Here is a 15,303-nt window from a genome sequence, read left to right as displayed (position 1 = left end):
AGACATTTTAAATTTCCACGTCTATTACCTGTTCTTTCACATGTTTTAATGTATTTATCTCCCTTTACTGCATTTTGGGGAAATTCCTCAGAGCTTTCTTCACATTTATTTTCTTTTCTGTAGCTGCTGTAGACCTTATCCAGTCTGTATCATGTTATTTCAATGGCTATTCCAGGATTATCTAATTGTATTTTAAATCGATTCTTTCAAAACATCAGTCTATTTGTGTTTCATTCCTTCCCGCTTCATAATTGTTTGCCTGTTCTTTTTAATAACATCATTTCTTCATTTGCTTTTATGAGTGAGGCAGTTCATTTTCTTCCAGAGTGAATTTATGTTCTGAAGTTTGATGTTATAGGCTACTTTCATAACATTAGATTACTTTATGAGGTTTGGAATTTAATTTAATTTAATTCAGTGAGAAGTTTATCTTTTGTTTGTTCTCTTGCTTGCTCTTACTCTCTCACTCTTTGCTCACTTTTTCCTGTCTAGTTATTTTGAAGCTGTCTTTTTCAGCCTATCTCAGCCCTATGGAATGGAACAAGGTCTTATATGATAGATTACAAGCCCTCTCTTCCAGAGTAAATTGAGGCTATCACAGTTCCCCCACAGATCCAGTGGATGATTTTGTTTTGTTCCTGGGACTTTCTTTTACTATTACACTAGGATTTTCTTGTTCTTTCTCCTGACTTACGTCTCCTATGTCCTGGTTTCCATGTCTTCCTCTTTCTTGGTTTACTACCGCAAGAGAGGTAAATTTTGGAGAATTTCCCTTTCTGAAAATGTCTTGACTCTACTCTCATGTTTAGTTGATAGTTTGACTGGTTGTAGAACCCTATGTTGAAAAAAAATTGGAAGGTATTCAGAATTTGAAGATATTTTTTCAATTATGTCCAGACATTTGTGTAATCATTGAGAAATCTGATTCTATTTTTATTTACAATCGTTTGCATGTGACCTACTCTTTCTCTTTGAAAGATTATAGGCTTTTTATATCCTGATTTTCTGAATTTTGCAATGATATATCTTGGTGTAGTCATTTTGGTGGGCATTCAGTGAGTAATTTCAGTATGGAAATTTGTGTCCTTCAGTTCTGGGGCATTTTCTTATAATTTTTACTTAATGATTTCTTCTCATTTTCTGGAACGCCTATTAATTGCATGTTAGATTTTAATTTGTTAACGTTTTTGATTTTTTAATTCTGAATTTTTTTTCTGTTTTGGGGGGCAGTAATTAGAATTTTATCTTCAAAACTATTTATTAAATATTTAAGAGTACACCTTTAATTTTCAAGAGTGCTTTCTTGGCCTCAGGATATTCCTTTTTCATAGTATTTCTGCTCTTCTTTCATAGATACAATATATTTTCTTATCCATCTGGAGATATAATAGTGCTTTTGTTTTGTTTTGCTTTCTTCTGCTTGCCGCATTGAGTCTCTTCTTCAGTTACTTTTTCTGTTTTCGATATTGTTTTTACAAAAAACAGTCTATGTTTTTGTAAGCTTTTCTTAAATTTCTGACGATTTTTGGCTCCCTAAAGCTTTTATATTTAAAGGTGAGGCACTTGAGTGTTGAATGGATTGCTTATGACTAGTGGACTTTATTGAGGAGGCTTAGAGTTTTACTGAAAGACCCTAAATGTCAACCTCTATGATAATTTTCTTGAATCCTTCCATTTCACTAGAGGGGGGAAAAGGCAGTGGTGTAATTTCAGTGTCCATCTGGGCATTTTTTCATTTAAATCCATTGGATCTCCACCCTTTGTCCTAAGGACCAGTTCCTTTTGCATATCTCTGGTTTCTTGTTTTTTGAGGAACATTGGCCATATTGGTGATAGGATAAATTAAAGTGAAGACCTATGGTGTATGGAGATATTTCTCTCTCGCAGTTGATTTATTCAGTAAATGGAAAACGGACTCTCAGGATAGTATCTCCCTTTTCTGCTGTGGTCTAGTCTTCCCTCCAAGTTTCCCCCACTGTTAGGAAATCAGTGAAATTTAAAATGTCTTGACTATAGGCTCTCCTTCAGCTTCCCTTCCTTCCCTTTGTAACAACTTTAAAAAATATTTTACTATGGAAAATATAAAAATGTAGTGCATATACCAAAAATAGACAGAATTTTATAATGGTTCCTTCTATGCCCGTCTTCCAGGGCCAACAATTATTAACTCAAGGCCAATGTTATCTCATCCATACCCTCACGTATACCTCTACCTCTTTATTTTGAAGTAAATCTTGGACACATTATCAATTTCATCTGTAAATATTTCAGCATGTATCTCTAAATGATAAACTTTTAAAACATAACAGTATATACATTACACCTAAAAAATTAACAAGACAATTCTTAATATCATCAAATATTCTCAGTCTTCAAATTTCCAATTGTCTCAGACATGTCTTACGTGTGTTTTGTCTTTTGGCTTGAATCAGGATTTAAATAACTAACTTCTACATATAGCAGTTGATTGATAAGCATTTTAGGTCTCTTTTAATCTATAGATATCCCTTCCATCTCTCTTTTTTTTTTTCTTGCAATTTTTTGTTTGGTTGAGAAAACAAGTCATTTATCCTGTGCAGTTTCCTAAAGCTCATAGCAGATTTTATCCCCATGGTGTAGTTTAATATGTTCTTCTGTATTTCCTGTGAATTGCTAAGGTTACTTTATAGGTACTCTTTTGTTCTTCCATAATTCCTGGTTATCTCTCCCTCTTATTTTGATAGTAGCAAATGCCAAACATCTTCCACTGCAAACCAAAAGTTTCATTGCATCCTCCTCCTTGCTAGTTAACTACTATTTTTTCTCAGGTGGCAATTTGCCCATTCCCAGGGTATAAATCATAATTGATTTAAATCAATCACAACAATCCTGTTTTCCGTTGCCATTTCCTTTGTTCCAGGGGAGAGTATGTTACTCAGTCCTGGCCAATAAAATATAAGGAGAAATTTATTGGAATAGGTTTTTCTCCCTGATAAAATAAGACAGAAAATTTTGCTCTTGTCTTTTTATACTTCTACATTTTTCCAATGATTTCTTGCTCTTGCTTTATATACTATCTTCCCTCATCTCTTTATGTACTATCTTACCTCATCTAAGTATATTTAGCATGTTTATTTTAAAACATTTGTCTTTCTGTTATAATAATTCTTCATCATATAGTATATGTTGTTTGGTTTGGTATCTTTGTTTCTGTTAATTTTTCTTTTCACGTGTCTGGGGAGCTTGTGCTCCTCTTTCAGGTAATGTGTATTTGGGTCAGGTTGAAAACATATAGTCAGTATGTGTCCATTAGTGTGTGTTCCTTGGAGTGTGAGTTTAAGGAGAGAGGAATGAAAGAACCCCAGAGATGAGAGACCAGGTACCACAAAGCCACTTCTGATCACTGTGGCCAATCCACTCATCCCATCACATCATGAACAACTTTTTCCTTTTTGTTGATTAGCCCTAATTCACCTTAATAATTCCTGTTTCTGCTTTCTTTCTTTCCACTGAAGAATTGTTTAGTTTCTCTGAGCAAGAGCAAAGCAAGTCAAACATTTCTGAGATTATTTGCTCTTAACAGATAAGATTTCCAGCACTTTCCCTTTATCATACAGACCATATGTAGACCATACAATTATAGTCCAAACTGGAACACTTTTGACTGGAAGAGTGAGAGCTAGGGAAAGCAGGCATTAATCAGGGCTTTCCAGGGCAAACTGAGTTGTATGGTCCCTGTATTCAACATAGATGAACCTTGTGTCTGAGGGCAAGAGCAGGTCTTTGTATCCCCTGGCCCTTAGCAGGCATTCCAAAATGATTACTGAACTCTGGGCCACTCTTGTAATTTATACTTTGATAGTATCATTTATCTCCTCCATCTCTCCGAGGCTTTCTGAATCTATTCTCATATCAATCCTAGCTGTGTTTTTGTGTGCCTTTATATTCATCCACATGGTTTCCTCTGTGTTTCCAACTTCCAACTGATATCTTTCCATACATATATGTAAAGTTTTAGAATAGAGCTTTTCTGCCTCCTTTGCACTTAATTCTTCCTTCTTTGACAAATTATGCTCTTCCTATTGCTGTGTTATACACTTAAATCCTTTGCTATCCTAGTTCTCCAGGGTTTCCTCATCACCTTGACATTTTCTAATGTCAATAGGAACAAGGCATGTAAAGCTAAATGAAATGAGTTATTGGTTCTTTTAAATTTCATAATTGTTTCTCATTTATTCCATCAGACATTTCAGGATATACTTTAAGGACCTGTCTCCTCACATCCTCCACTTTCCCAACAAACGACATTAACAAAAACAGAACATGAACCACAACATTAATACAATTTTAAGACTTCTGAGGCATCATATATAGCAGTATTAAGGCATTATTAAAAGAAGTAAACAACCTGGGCTTAGGCTTTTATTTTTTAAAGAGAGGAGTTAGAGAAATGTGCAGATGGATGTAACTTGGAAATTTTGGAGTAATGAGCCATAATAATCTACTCTTACAAGTTCTTAAGTGTAATTTAGAGATAATAACATGATGCAGTGTCACTGGTCTCACAGAAATTAGGTTTACCCTTTAAAAAAAAAAACTTTCCACAAAACATCAAATTAATTTACGTAGTATTTAATCTCCAACAACAATGAAAAGAAAGAGAGAGAGAGAGAAAGAAAGAAAGAAAGAAAGAAAGAAAGAAAGAAAGAAAGAAAGAAGAAAAGGAAAACTCTATACTTTTATTTTTTTAAAACTTTAAGTAATGAAATGTACTAGTCATATAAAAGTATACAAAGGAGTATATATAACATATATATGTACCAGGTTTGTTCTTAAAAGAAATATAATTAACTAGCATTCAATTCCCTCTTTTTAGTTTTGCAAGGCCTTGAGTTATCTGAGCCCTCTGTTCTCTTGCCTTCAGGATACAGTGAATCTTAGAATTTTACATAATTCTCTCTAAGACAGGGAAAGGTGCCCTAAAATATTTATGTAAGGCCAATATAGTTTATATAGTTTAACATTCTTCACAGTTGAATATATTATCCACTGAAAGAATTAAGAGAGACTTTACTATCTTTAATAAAAACAATAGAAATAGCATATCCAAAGTCTTGGTCATCTAGGAAGTCTGAGTTGAGAGGAAACTGGCAGGGATGCCTACCCTAAAAAATATCTTTCTCATCACCTATCACAGTGTCTGAAATCCCACCTTTGTAATTGCTGTGTTGAATCATGAAATCTTTTAGGTATCAAAAATCTCCCATCATAATTGTTACTCCATGAGGGGTCATGTCTTATCACTAGCACAGTTTCTGGCACATAAACAGTGTTCAAGAAAATGTCTGCTGAATAAATATTGAATAACAAACATTGCAGAGGCCATTGGGAAGGATGATACTTGAAGCTCATGTTCAACTAACACTTGTTTGATAAACTGAAGAGAGTAATCAACCTATAATTTCTTAACCAAGAAGTGTGAGCACTTTAAGCTAGATCACCCAGGCTCTTGGTATCTCTATTTTTCCAATTCTGGTTACACTTGTTTATATTTTTGGAGGTAGGGCGTGTGGACTTGAGAGATCAGCAAAAAGGAGACAGCCATTTAAAGAGAATTGTTCTCCAAATTAATATCATTTAATTCTTTAATTATGGTTGTAACAGTTATCATTTTTATAATGCTTATGATATACAAGCTACAACTAAAAGCGTGCTTACATTTTTGTAAATGCATATATACGCTTGTTATAACTTTATTGTGGTATGATGTTATCTATGATTCGAAGGTGTGAATCCCTAGAGTGACATGTAATTTCCACTTATATGTTAACTATTTTTGTGAAGTATAGAATAATCCAGACTCCTTTCTTAAGCTATGTTTCAATATCCTCTTCTTTGTATTCTTTCTCGCTCTTTCTTTTAACCATCGTCTTTCCTTCCTTGTGTTTCATTCCCTTTTATGTGCTAATCTTAATGTTCTAAAAAGAGGGCAAGAGAGTGGATGGAGGTTGTGTGATACAGATGGAGGAAGAAAAGAGGGAAGAGACAGGTTTGGGGCCGATATAAACGTACAATCTAATTCTTTCATAACATATGCAGGTTTGCAAGATTTTTTAGGTGAATGTATAATGCAAGGGTGAAGTTGTATGTACTGCAGAGAAAAGGGGTGAAATTTCTTAATGTGAAAAACAAAAAACAAAAATTATATCAAAACACAAAATAACTGTTCATGTTCCCAATTATCATCTTTTTTGCTATTAAAAAAAAATCCTACTTCTCTTTCCTCTGTGATGTATGTGCATGTCTGACTTGCATGGAAATAAAGACGGGAGAGAGGAGGAGGATGTTTAATGCAAAATAAAATCCATTTTGTAAACATGTTCTTCATTCCATATTGGCATTCCTTTAGGTGTTTATGTAAGATTTCTCCTTGTGTGTTTTATACAGGCATACGAGTACAAGATATATGAACACACCTAATGTGTACTACCCCTCATTTCCTTTTTTTGAACTATGTAGACCAGTAGACAGTGGTAAGAAAATTCCTTAAAGACAGAGTGAGGATTCCACAGATTACATTTTTATTAAAGGATGCAGAAAATCGTGTGTATGGTTACATGTCAACATTTTCAAATCATACTCTAAGACAGTGAAAAATGTTTAACATTTTAAAAGTTTTTTTTTTCAATCACAAACGGCATATATACTTCCTAAGAACATATGGAACATAAAAAATAGAAGACAAAAATTCTATCTCACTGCCCCTTTTAATATTTTGGCATATCCCTCCCCTCCAGTCACGTTATTTTTTTCATTTAAAAAAAAGTTGCCACCATAACAACCCCCACCCCCTCCCAAGGAAGGTTAATTTATGTAAAAAAGTGAGGTCAATTAATAGATTTCATTTCAGAAATCCGCTAAAGGATAGAAGAGCCATACTGGCCCCTGGCGCAAACCTAATCATATTAATTGACCTCTTTGTCAGCCCTGTGTGTAGTGTTGGAAAAGATTCCTTTGATGGGGATGAGAGCCTCCCTTGTTGAACGATGGTTTTCAGATCAATTATTAAATATGTACATGTTTGCAGTTCAATATGTCTTCCAGCGCTGCTTGTGGCAGCTTCCTTCGTTGACATGGGCTGCAATGGCTGCTAAACCCTGCCATGTCAAAAGGAAGGAGTGGGGGAGACGCCATTTGCAAAGCCGGAAATGATTAAAATCTCAGGGTTGAGACCATTCCCAGTCAAGCAAGGGTTTGCCAAGAGCACAGTTCCTGCTTCTGATGTCTTCTCTGAAGAGCATAGAATGGAGGTGTGTCTCTCATTCCATTGAAAGTAGGCTCTCTCCAGCTGCTGGTGAGCCAAGGGGGGGAGCGAGCCACTGCCGTGTCAGGCACCCGTGAAGCGCGCTAAACGAGAGGTCAGCAGCGAGCCCAGCTCCGTGGCCTAGACTCACCAGGGTGGGGCGAGGACCCTGCCGGCCTCCGTCCTCTTCCGCTCGCCTCAGGTGCGGCACGAATCCCTCCGCCTCAGCGAGCGCTCCCGGTAGTGCTGCGATCGGCTTTTCGGCAATACCCGGATGGAAGCATAATGGCCGCCATCAGGGACTCGCAGGCAATGGGGACCACGACAGGTATTCCCCGTGAGCGGGGCCGCCCAGACCTGTTAGGATGCCGGGACTTATAGAGAGCCAGCCAGAGAGCAAAGGGCGAGTTTGTGGGGGCTGGAGGACCCCCCGAACCCTCTCAGGGTTCCGCCTCTCGTGATAGGAAGCGTCTGTTAAATAGTCCCGGCCATTCAGCGCTTCCGCCTAACTTGTCGCAAAGTTTTTCTAGAGAAGTCGGTCCTTTTTCTAGGCGCTCCTAGGCTGCCAGAGCTAACCTTCAGTCCTTTAGCCTGGGCTTGCTTTACGTCGAGGCTTTTTGAACTCCGCACTCTCCCACAGTCCAGGAACGGGAGCGGGAGCGCGGCACAGTGTGCCTCCGCGAGCCCGAGGGGCAGCCGAGCCCCGGAGGAAGGGGCGGATCGGGCGCGGTGTTTGGGACGGAGCGGGGCGCGCGGCGCTCGAAGCACCCACTCGGCGCGTACCGGGGCTGGTGGAGACTGCTTGGGCACCCCTCAGACCGCACCCCTCGAGCTGTAGGTTCGCAGGTCCACGGCACCCCGACTCGACGGCGTCCCCATTGTGGGTTCAGTCTGTGGTCTTTGGAGGTCTTTTTGTTGTTGCAGATATGCTCAAGTCTCTGGCGCGCGCGCCCTCCTCCAGAGTTGGCCAAGGGCGCTCTTCCGTGCAGACCCCAACCACACCCAGTGGCAGATGGATTTCTTTGTAACTGGCTTTCTTACTTGTAGGGTCCATTTTGAGTCTGTTCTTAACATGATGTCCTTATTGTCAAGTAGTAGACAGTCTCTTCCTAGATGGCTATGGTAATTGAAAATATATAGGATGAATGTATGTAAGGTAAAATGTTATAGCTCTTAAGTAGACCAATGAAACAAATACGGTAGCTTTAACGTTCTGAATGCAAAAGTCCAGGTTCAGTTTTCTTTTTAGGTTTAAATTTGGGGGCGTTTAGTGTTTGTGAACAATTTTAGCGAAAACATTCGTTGGGTATGTTTGGATATCAAAACTTAAAAAAACACTAGAAAAGTAAAATAAGTCAATGTTTAAAGAATACATAATAGTGTTGAACTCTGAGCGGTTGTCATGATGATGAAACATACCACCAAACTGTACATCAGGGTGGGAATTTCGTTAACTTTGAACGTCTATGTGTTAGGCCTAGTTTACTGAAATGGTTGAATTGTTTTTCATGCAGGAAGGGATCTGATTTGAGTGTACTGTAAAGTTATTGTACTCAAGTTGAACAGATAGAAATCACTTAAATGGATTCTGTGAAGTACCCTAACATTTTTCAGAGTTTAACTGCAAGTCAATAGAAATGGGTTCATTATCTTTCAGCAAAACTGAATTTTCCTGAAATTCATTAAGACATTGCATTGTATTAACTTTTTTCAGGGTGTTAGCATTTCATGAGGACGGTAAGCATAGTAGACCATGTTGATTTTTGTTAAAATTCTCATAAATAAGATGAATCCTAGATCTAGAAAATTAACAAAAGGGTGGGGAGGGAGAAAAATGTAGGTATCTAACACCTGTTCTGCACATCCAAATATTTCCTTGTTGTTGCCACGAAAAGTAAGTACAAGTATCAATTCAAAACGTTTTATGTCTGTTATTTGGGAAGGATAAAAGGACAGCAACCACAGTGAATATCTACTTTGCACATTGATAATGTATGAACTTTTAAATGCTTGCGATTTTTATTATCACCCTTCAGATCTTCTCCTATCCTGTCTGGTAATAGTGTAGTCTGTTGTGATCCCAAAGTTTTTATATCTTGAAACATTCCAGAGGGGATATATTTTAGCATAACTCTACAGTTTGACTTTAAAATATACTTTAAACATGCTCTTTTAATATATTTTTATTGTTTACTTTCCTGTTTTTTTTGTTAAGGCATTGTGTACTGTAGATCACCTAATACAGCTTTTTTTTTTTTTTTAAAGATAAAAGACTTGGACCTTGCCCAGTTTCCTTCAGTTACTCTACTAAAAGTTTTTTGGCAAAGCACTATAAGCAAAAGAAAAGAGTTAAAGTTGGAAGTATTCTTAGTTATCTTATATCAGATGTGTAGGCTATGAGTATTTCGGTTCTATATGGGGTATTGGCTTCACATGGTGAGCAGTTTTCATGGAACCATAGATATCAGAAGTGAGTATTAAGAGGTAGCATTATCATGGTAGGATATCTAGGTTGGAATCAGATCCAGATTCTAGTTCTAGCTTTGTGAATTTAGACAAGACTCATTTTCCTTATCATGTAATAAATGAAGATATTGAATTAGATTGATTCTAAGCTCCCTTCTAAGCTTTGAGTTTTGTGACTTGTAAATTGATGACATGTTATCACTGGGTGTCAATGATAGGTTATTTGTCTTAAGTGCAGAGAGATTTTTTTCTTCTAAATTTATACACATACATTGACTATGAAGCATAACTGAATCAAAAGTTTAAAAACATTTTATTGACAGTTTTTGCAGTCAAAGTTTTAAAATTTTGGTCTTCATTTCCAGATATCATCTCTTCTTTTGATCACTGCTCCTGATTGTGGCTTTGTCCAAGCATTAAATTGTGTGCCTTTTGTTCCTTGAAGAAAGAGGTATGGTGAAGATTGAAGTACTATAGTACATAGTCTATTAAGTAGTAAGTTAATATGTTTTAATATTGGGCAAAATGGAATAGTTACCTATATATGAATTTCCGTAAGTTATAGTTTTACTTTTGGCCTAAATAAAATACATGTGGGTTTTCATTTTAATGGAAGCAAAAAAAGTAGTTTTTTGTTTCATAGTTTATGTTTCAACATTGCATTAGAAATCTAAAGATGATTTTAACTGTATCATCCTTCTAAGTATAAAGATGACATTAAGGGCTCCTAGGTAATGGATGATGGAGATAAATACGGTAGGAAGATGTTTTGAAGCTGTATAAATGGCCAGAAGAGTGTTTCTGTTTTGCTCTAGTAAGTGCAAAGTAATGCACCTAAATAAAAATTATCTAATGTATATTTGTATTGTGATTAATGATATCTGCATTGTGAGACAGAAAAGGGACTTAGGAATCACTATAGAAGTTATGACTGGTTTCCTGGAAACAGTCGTCTGAATATCCTGGTTTGGACAAAAAGAAGGAAAAATGCCTGCCAACAAATCCATGGTGTTATAATAAGGAAGGCTTTGCACTCAGTGGAAAATACTTTACCCTTGTACGAAAACGTGGCATATTTATCCTTGAAACACAAGTGCCTCTTGCTGTTTGTGTTGGATAGATTTGGGGATATCACAGTATCATATAATTCCCCTCACCAAATGTATACCCATAAGTAGAACCCTAAGTTAGGAATAAGATTGTGTATGTAACTACTAAAATAATTTAAGTAGACTATACCAACTTAAATTATTACTTTAGTAATTGTAACCATGTTCTGTGAACTTTACTAGCAGATGGATTTTTTTTTTCAGGCCATTTTTCACAAAGGTACAAATTATTTTATTAAAAGTTAAGGTAATATAACAACTACAGTAAGAGAGCAACAAAGCTAAGTTGAGATACCAGGTTATCATTTATGTTCATTTACATGTGTCATTTCTTCGTATATAACATTTGTTTGATCTCTTACCGTGAGATTCACATGGGTACTGTGTTGCTACTTAACAGAGAAAGTAAATGCTGAGTGCTAAGAGTTTTCTTTGCTAAGTTTGAGCCAAACTACTCAAAAAAAGTAACATGGTGAACAATGAAAGCTTCACGTGTAACGAAGTAAATAAGAGACTGCTGTATGGTAACAGATCAAAATGATTTGGATTATCTGAGCTTAAAAATTATAATCAAAATCTGACTAAAATTTTAAAATCATGATTGGTGTGACTGCATGAAACCAGTGTCAGAATATTGGAATGCAGGTGCATGACTTGAAGCTTAGGAAAATTAAGTGGGTTTCATGTGGGTCTCATTTCAAAAAGTGGTAATAGCTGAAAACAAATATTGGCTTTATAGGAAGTCAAATAATTTCAAAATATGGTAAAGTCATCACCAATTCCTAATTAAAATTGAGTTGTTGGAGGTTGTGGCTGGTAGAAGACGTATATATATGTGTGTACGCATATTGTTTTCGTCAACCCAGTATCTCTTCGTTTGGGGAACCATCCTTCCCCTGTTATGAGTGGTTGGTGTCTTGTCTTATGAGTCAGTGTTATAACGCAAGCCCAGTCGTCCCTGTTGCAACAGTGATTGCCCATTACTCAAGCAGAGCCAATCAGAATCCTTTGAAATTGATATATGAATGCTGGGAGAAAGATGCTCCCTTTTCTCTAATGTTGTTAATCTGGGAGGATGCTAGTGACATTCTTTCCTATGTGTATGAGAACCGCATTTGTAGTAGGTGAAAGTGAAGCCATATAGATGGGAGATAGATGGAGGTAGAGTACCACTTTTAGTCCCAGGAGCCATGGTATGAGGTATCTATGGGTTTTTTTTGATTCTGTCTGCTACCCTGGTGTCCTTTCCAGTCCCTTGGCCCAAAATTCTGCATATAAGTTAGTTTGAATTGAATTGTAGCAGAAAACCTCCTGATGAATATATGGCCTTTATGAATTTAAGATCTATAGCTTCAAGTTGATCATTCATGTCCATACATAATTTGCCCTTTCCCTCTGCCTTATAAAAGATACCTTTTATTCATGCATGCATGCATGCATTCATTCATTATACATGTATTTAGTCCTTCATTCAATCTACAAATATTTATCGGATACATAGTAGTATGTACAAGTATGTGCACCTGCCTGGGTAGTCAAGGTTTGTACATACTTGGCTGAGTGGATGGTGGACTTTTTCTAATACAGCACATTTTTATATACTTAGGTTACACAGATCAACAAGCGTGTGTTGAGAATAATCTGTGGTGTACTTAGCTTTTTAGTAATATATAAGAATAAGAGGAGCTCTTTGCTTTCAAAGTGCTTATAGTTTAGTTAAGTAATCCAGATTAATATACATGAAACATAATACAAATGGCTAAAAAGGTTAAATGAATGCACAGTCATATGGGTTGTAAGTCTGAGTTCTGATAGGGAGGAAATTAGTGAGGGCTGGCCCAGTCTAGAAAGGTTTCTTGAAAGGAGATATAACTTCAAATGGATTTTGACTTATGAATTGGGTTTTGATAGGCATAAAGAATAATTGAAGAATGGATGGAGTTGAAAATGATTAAGTGCTCATCCAAGATTGGGAAGAGACTGGTTTGACAATAACAATTTGTATTTTGGGGGAATGAGAGGTAATGGGAAATAAGGTTGGCTGTTTTAGGTAAATCTATGTGTGAGGTATTTGGAAAGCCAGGCAGAAATTTTGCTTCTTTCTAGTAAGGTGGAGCTTTCTTTGAGTAAAATGTTTGTATTTCTTTCAGTGTGATACCATTTTTGTGATGCTAAGATATAAAATAAGTGTATTCAAGTGGTGTATATTTATTTGTCATGGAAAAGATCTTGTTGCTAATAACCATCCACCTTGAAAATTAAAAAAAAAAAAGTAATTAACCTGCGATGCTGTTCTGTGTTTTATATGTAGTTAATTTCTTCTTACCTCCTCCTTTTTGAGAGCTCCCTTAGTACAGTGGCGAAACCATACCTCCTCTGTAGAGATAAAGCCAGTTCAAAACTAATATAGCGATAGTTATAAAAACATTTGAAAAGAGATAAGGAGTGAAATTAAAGTAATGTTTGATTACTCATAGAATATTTGTTTAGAGCTCCAGGTATTAGGAATGATGTATAGGTTAATGTGTCATTCTCACTAAATGCTGTTGTTTCCTAGGTCTTTGTTTATCTTCTTTCTTCTTTGTTTATCTTCTTCTCTTTTTCTTCTTTCTTCTTTGTTTCTTCTTTTCTATCTGGTCCTCAGCTCAAAGAGTTAACAGAGATTCCAATATACCAGGGTTGGCAAACTTTTGCTATAAATGGCCAGGTAGTATATATTTTAGGCTTTGTGGACATATGGTTTCTATTGTACCTATCAGGTGCTGTGTAACACCAAAGCAGCCATAAACAATATGTAAATGAATGAATGTGGCTGTGTTCCAATGAAACTTAATTTACAAAAATAGGCAGCAGGCCAGAATTGGCTGTTGGCTGTAGTTTGCCAACCCCTGTCGTAGACTTAAATGAGGCATTTCTGTCCACAACCTCTCACAATAACATCTACCCACCTGCTGATGTCCTTTTCTTTCTCTTCAGTAACTACAGGTGAATTATCTTTGTTCTTTTCTAAGTTCAACTCTTCCATTTGTTCACTAGATTGCATCTCTTCTCACTTACTAAAGGACATTGCCTGCATTTCTTTTCTTTCTCTCTTCCATCACTAATTTTAACATTTTTACTGGATCATTTTTATGAGCATACAATCATACTATAATTTCTTCTACCTTTAAAAAACAAACAAATCAAAAAACTCCAACTCCTCTATTTCTTGGTCCTTTGTAGTAAAATTCCTTGAAACAGTTGTCTGTATTACACCTCTATGTCTCTTCCCATTTTCTCTTAAATTCATGTTTGTGAGCCACTGAAACCATTCTAATCAGTGTCACCAGCACTCTTGACATTAAGTCCAGGGGTCATTTCTCAGTCTTCATCTTATTTGACAGAGTTGATCATTATGATTCTGGAACCACTTTCTTCACTTTGCTTTGAGGGTACCACTCTCCTAATTTACCTTCATTCTCACTGCTCATTCCTTTCAGCCACACCAGCTCTTCTCTTCTTTATCCTCTAAATGTTAGGGTATCTTAAGGCTCACGCCTTGGACTTCTCTCTTTTTTTACTTACCCCTTTCATTCAGTTCTATATACAAAAATACATACACATATATATACACAGACTAATAACTCCCCAAATTTTATCTTAACACCTAGACCTCTGTATTTTGTATTCGGTTACACATTCCATGTTTCCATTTGGATGTCAACTGGATATCTCCAATTCTACATGACCAAAACCAAATTCTTGATATCCTTTCCAAACCTACTATTCCCACACTATCTTTTCTTAGTAAAGAGCAATGCATTTCTTCCAGTTGGTGAGGTCAGAACTTTCAGAGTTATCCTTGATGTGTTTCTTTCTCTCATAGACCAAATTTAGTCTGTCAGCAAATCCTATAGGCTCTATCTTTAAAATATATTCAAAGTCTGACCATGCATTATTGTCTCTACCAAGCCACCATCTCTTACCTGGGTAATTGTCGTATAATAGTCTCCAAAGTGGTCTCCTTGCTTCCATTTTTACCTCCCTCTCAAATACTGGGTTCTTAACATAGCAGCCAAAGTGATCTTTTCAAAAAACGATTCAGCTCATGTTATTTCTCTACCCGAAATGCTCCAGCAGCTCTCCTCATTACTTCTTTGATTTCATCTTCTCCGGCTGCTTTCCCTCTGGTGCTTTCTGTTCCCATCATACTGACCAACTTCTTGCTGTTCACCGGACATGTTAGGCACACTCCACACTCAGGGTGTTGGCACTTACTCTTTCTTTTCTTTTCTTGGAATGCTGCTTGTCTGCCTCAGCTCCTTAAGATCTTAGCTCAAAACAGACCATTTCAAGTGAGGTCTCCCTGACTTTGTATTTAAAATTAGAACTCTGGTTCTGCCTTTCCTTCTCTACTTTGTTTTTCTCCACAGCATTTGTCACCTTTGACTATATTATATAATTTAC

The 15,303-nt window shown here is 36.5% G+C and overlaps 1 protein-coding gene across 15 annotated transcripts in view; it reads left to right on the top strand.

The window, feature by feature from the left end:
- ZNF518A (zinc finger protein 518A) overlaps positions 1-15,303 on the top strand; it is an 83,775-nt gene that overhangs the window by 20,912 nt on the left and 47,560 nt on the right. For 6 of the 15 annotated variants that reach the window (XM_079899256.1, XM_079899255.1, XM_079899254.1 and 3 more), the window contains exons 1-2: positions 7,511-7,610; positions 10,114-10,199. The gene's annotated coding sequence lies outside the window, so the exon portion shown is untranslated. The other 9 variants (XM_079899263.1, XM_079899252.1, XM_079899258.1 and 6 more) reach the window with 6 other exon arrangements.

This window comes from Stenella coeruleoalba, assembly GCF_951394435.1.
Source record: "Stenella coeruleoalba genome assembly, chromosome: 16".
NCBI classification, from domain to species: Eukaryota; Metazoa; Chordata; class Mammalia; order Artiodactyla; family Delphinidae; genus Stenella; species Stenella coeruleoalba.
This window is presented reverse-complemented; position numbering and strand designations above follow the sequence as displayed.